Source organism: Rhinopithecus bieti, unplaced genomic scaffold (assembly GCF_001698545.2).
Source record: "Rhinopithecus bieti isolate Rb0 unplaced genomic scaffold, ASM169854v2 scaffold_37691, whole genome shotgun sequence".
Classification (NCBI taxonomy): domain Eukaryota; kingdom Metazoa; phylum Chordata; class Mammalia; order Primates; family Cercopithecidae; genus Rhinopithecus; species Rhinopithecus bieti.
The window spans coordinates 193,522-199,331 of record NW_016815803.1 but is presented as its reverse complement, the minus strand read 5'-3'; positions in this window follow the sequence as shown (position 1 = coordinate 199,331).

The following is a 5,810-nucleotide window of genomic DNA, read 5'->3' as shown; positions in this document are numbered from 1 at the left end:
CAAAAGCCAAAATTGACAAATGGGATCTAATTAAACTAAAGAGCTTCTGCACAGCAAAAGAAACTACCATCAGAGTGAACAGGCAATCTATAGATTGGGAGAAAATTTTTGCAATCTACTCATCTGACAAAAGACTAATATCCAGAACCTACAAAGAACTCAAACAAATTTACAAGAAAAAAACAACCCCATCAAAAATTGGGCAAAGCATATGAACAGACACTTTTCAAAAGAAGACATTTATGCAGTCAACAGACATATGAAAATTGCTCATCATCACTCACCATCAGAGAAATGCAAATCAAAACCGCTGTGAGATACCATCTCACACCAGTTAGAATTGTGATCATTAAAAAGTCAGGAAACAATAGGTGCTGGAGAGGATATGGAGAAATAGGAACACCTTTACACTGTTGGTGGGACTGTAAACTAGTTCAATCATTGTGGAAGACAGTGTGGGGATTCCTCAAGGATCTAGAACTAGAAAGGCCATTTGACCCAGCCATCCCATTACTGGGGATATACCCAAAGGATAATAAATCATGCTGCTATAAAGACACATGCACACATATGCTTATTGCAGCACTATTCACAATAGCAAAGACTTGGAACCGACCCAAGTGTCCATCAATGATAGACTGGATTAAGAAAATGTAGCACATATACACCATGGAATGCTATGCAGCCACAAAAAAAGGATGAGTTCATATCCTTTGTAGGAACATGGGATGCAGCTGGAAACCATCATTCTGAGCAAGCTATCTCAAGAACAGAAAACCAAACACTGCATGTTCTCACTCATAGGTGGGAATTGAACAATGAGAACATTTGGACACAGGAAGGGGAACATCACACACTGAGGCCTGTCATGGGGTGGGGGGAGAGGGGAGGGATAGCATTACCTAATGTAAATGACGAGTTAATGGGTGCAGCACACCTGCATGGCACGTGTATACATATGTATCAAACCTGCATGTTGTGCACATGTACCCTAGAACTTAAAGTATAATAAAAAAAATAAAATAAAAACAAAGCAATAGATGAAACATGGGGTGATTAAGGCAAAAAAAAATCTCTTTTTTTTTTCTCCCATTCTTGATTGGAACATGCACAAATATAAGAGCATTAGGTGGACTCTGACTCAGTATCCGAACAGTTATTTTTATAGTCTGCTGTTAGTCTAGACATCTTTTTATCTAAGAGTCACTAATTGTTCAAATATTTATCAATCAAGTATTCAACCTGAACTTGCCAGATACACCAAAAAGTACACCACGTGGCTTTACTGTCTGGAAAGTTTGGTTAATAAGTGGCTAAGAAGAGAACTGACCATGCTATGTCTGAGGTAGCTGGGAGTGGATGCACGTGATGTTCTTACTTCCTCTATCTCATTGTCATTAAACACATGAGGGCATCAGCTACATTCCACTGTGACTTGATGAAAGGAACTACCTCATGGGAGGTTTCTAACATGAAAGGCCAGTAAACAAAAAGTAGAAATATGTTTCATTAGAGGCGTCTGAAAGCTTTAGAAACCAAGAGCTGAAGTTATTACAAATTCTTCCCATCATTGGGAAGATCTGTTTTTGCCACAGGATAAATGAGCCTAAAACTTGATCTTCCCATAGCAAAATATGCCCACAAAACACTGTGTTCTGAGGAGACTATACTAAAAAGAGAAAGTGGCTGTGCTGAACACAATAGAGTTTGTGTAATAAACGCTAGTGTTCCAATCTATTTAGCCATTCCCCAACTTGAGGTATAGAGCCAAATGGCATAGGGCTTTGAAGGAAGGGACGTTTGGGCTGCTGTGCTTTGAGAGAGAGAGAACTGTCGTGCAAATTGTGCTGGTCTGAAAGTATCCAGTCAAGACAGCCTGGTCCAAAGGAAATTGCAGGAACTTTGGGTTAGGCAGGCCCAACACTGCCATTGACCTAATCTCTGGTATTACAGTTATTTGAGCTCTAAGACCCTCAGTTTTCTATTCTATAAAATGAGATTAATAGAATCTATCTTACAGATTTTTATGAGGAGTAACGCAGTTGAAATAGCAACATATAGGAATCTCATAGTGCCTCAACAAAGCTTATTTCCCTTCCATGAAAACCTTTATATTTAAAAATCAGAATCAACTGTTCAACAAAGGTGCTGTATATATGGACAAGCAACATAGAAAACGTCAGCAAAATTATTGAGGAAAATTGTTTAATATTTAAAGACCATCTTTACATGTATCTGCTATTCAGGGAAAATTATTTCTTAAAAACAAACATTGAAAATACTTGATGTAAAGTTTATTTACATATAAATAAAATGTATCCATATTCTCATTAATTTCCAATGTCTGGGGCTTTATGAAACTATTCACACATGTTAATCACTTCTCCATACCAAAAGGAGCCCAGGCGCATCTTTAGCTTTGAGTTGAAATACGGAGGAATCAAAATTGTAGAATATAGGAATAATTTATTCCTGAGCAATTTGACCTCTTAGTGCTCTCACAGTCAGTTCTCAAGTGGATTTTCAAACCTTACTGAAGGAAGTTACAATTTGTTTTCAAAGCAATAATATGAAAATGAAAATAAAGACATAAAAGCAAGAAAACATTCTGAATATTACCCAAAATAATTTTGAGAATACAGTATTTCTTATATTACATAGTCATCCTGAAAATTGTCCATCAATTATTACCCAACTAAATACTAATGATTTGAGACTTCAGAGGAAATCAAAGCCTGATAGCTTCATGTTCTCCGCAAGAGATGGTAAGTAACAAAAACAAAAGCAATCACTCTTTTTAGTTTATTGTCTCATGCTTCTAGATGGACTACACTGTAGTGCACAGTTTCAGTTAATCTTACAAGACATGCAGAATTCTGAATCTTTTCATTCAGCCAAGAAATATTCTCTGAATACCTACTACGTGCCAGATTCACAACAGTGAGTGAAACCAGACATGATTCTTGTACCCTTTAAGCTTGTCATAGTGAAGAGAAACACGATTAAATAATCATTCAAATAAATACCTAATTTAAACAAGTAACAAGGGTGCAGGGTGCCCTGAGGAAAATAGTATCAGGGACCCCAATTTAGACTGGCAGGGGTGGGATGGAGGTGTTTAGTTTCAGATATTCTCTCTGAGGAGATCACTATTTCACTGGCATCTAAAGCACTAGACAGAGTGTAAAAGCTTGCATGGAGATGGGCCGGGCGCGGCGGCTCACGCCTGTAATCCCAGCACTTTGGAAGGTGGAGGCGGGCAGATCACGAGGTCAGGAGATCAAGACCATCCTGGCTAACACGGTGAAACCCCGACTCTACTAAAAAATACAAAAAATTAGCCGGGCGTAGTGGCGGGCGCCTGTAGTTCCAGCTACTCCGGACGCTGAGGCAGGAGAATGGCGTGAACCCAGGAGGCGGAGCTTGCACTGAGCTGAGATCCGGCCACTGCACTCCAGGCCGGGCAACAGAGTGAGACTTCGTCTCAAAAAAAAAAAAAGTATACATGGAGATAAGGGGAAGAGGAGGAAGAAAGAGTAGGGAGGAGGAAACAATTTCAGAGGGAAAACACTGGGTACATATGAGTTACTGATATGACTCTTAAGGACACGTAGGCAAAGGTAAATGCATGTCAGACAATGATCAACTTACATTGTTATAAATATTTTTTGGGTCTTCTTAAATTATTTTTTCTTTTTCAGCATTAGAGAAAATATTTTATTCATCAAATGACAACATTTTTTCACCAGGCTCAAATTAAGCAAAACTCTATAGAACATACATCAGTTTTAGTGATGTTCTATCAAAAAGAATGAATTATAATTATGATAATATTTTAACATATTATCAGATATCCACCTGCAGGAATTCCCATGTGTAGTGGCAATATATATATATTTTTTAATTATTTTGTTTTTTATTTCAATAGGTTTTTGGGGAACAGGTGGTGTTTGGTTGCATGAATAATTTCTTTAGCGGTGATTTCTTACAAGCATTTCTATATCAGTGTCCTACGGCTGCTGTAACAAATTACCACTAATATGCATTTACAATTTAGTGTCTTTAAACAATATAAATATATTATCTCACGATGCGGAAGGTCAGAAATATAAATCACGTTACTGGGGAGGACTATGTTCCTTCTGGAAGCTTGGGGGGAAAATTGATTTTCTTGCTTTTTCCAGTGTCTAGAAGCCACCAACATTCCTTAGCTTGTGACATCTTCCTCCATCTTTGAACCCAGCAGCTTAGCTGGGTTCATAATCACATTGGGCCTACTCAAATAATCTAGGAAATCCTCCCCATTACATGATGCTTAACTTGATCACATCTGCAAAGTCCCTTTTCTATGTAAAGTAATGTATATTCATGTTCCAGGAATTAGGACATGGGCATCTTGAGGGGCCATTTTTCAGCCTGCCACGATCTCTATATTCTCAACTGTTTTAAGTAGTTTCTGATTCGTCTCTTAGAGACCATGCAATCATGTAGGGTAGTGTTCTTAACAATAGCCTGATGTACAACTCTTTATAGACATTAATATAAATATGATATTTTAAAAAACTATGTGACTTAAAAGTACATGGACAAATTATGAGCAATTATTTTTAAAATTTTACTTAGTTAATGGATGCAAAGGAAAAGTTTTAATACAATGTCACATTGAAAAGGACTTAAGATTCTTGGGATAAGGTGAGGAGCCAATACAAATTTTGAAAGCAGCTTGAGACTTCCAGAGACATGTAAAAGGAAACTCAGACAGAAGACCTGTGAATTAAAAAGAAAAATTTCCCAACGTAAAACTTTAAGAAATGAAGGACTAAGTGTAGATCACAGTAGAAGTCTATAGACCAGAAACTACTTGCCTCTTTTAGTCGTCTATATAACATTACTGCCCTGTTTTTTTAAAAAAAGACTTTAAGGGCATCCCACTATCTAGATAACAGCATGTGCCTTTTGCTTGAAGTCTTCTTTAAGCAGTTACTATTGTGCATATAATATGATAAGCAAACACTAAATCACTTGCACGAATGACCTGGCCAATAAGTGACAAAACCAGGAACAGAATCAGGTTACTCTCAGAAATGAGCTCTGAGCTTTTTCCACTCTCTCAGGGCTTCTTCTTAGGAAGTGAGAGGTACAATATTATATAACCTTGAAGAGATCACAAAGGCAGATAACAGGCAAAGTTGTGGTTTAACTTGCTGGGTAGGAAAATCAGCCTGAAAAGCTTTACATTAATTTCTAATTCATCTTGTTTACTATTAGCCATCCATGCCACCAGAAGAACTGGTCAAACCAGTTTGAAACAATGTAGCTGATACTTCTGCCTAGTTAAAATCATTCTGGGCAACTAGATGACCACAAAACCTCTATTGATAGCATCTGTATAGATTTAAGGTATTTCTCCATATTAAAGGTACATCTTACTCTGAATTAATCAGTTAATGTATTAAAAAATAATGGCTCAAGCCTGTAATCCCAGCACTTTGGGAGGCCGAGACGGGCGGATCACGAGGTCAGGAGATCGAGACCATCCTGGCGAACACGGTGAAACCCCGTCTCTACTAAAAAATACAAAAAACTAGCCGGGCGAGGTGGCGGGCGCCTGTAGTCCCAGCTACTCGGGAGGCTGAGGCGGGAGAATGGCCTAAACCCGGGAGGCGGAGCTTGCAGTGAGCTGAGATCCGGCCACTGCACTCCAGCCTGGGCGACAGAGCAAGACTCCGTCTCAAAAAAAAAAAAAATAAAAAAATAAGAATAAATAGATAGTGACTGTTTTGACTTAGAATATAAATCATTTTGACTAT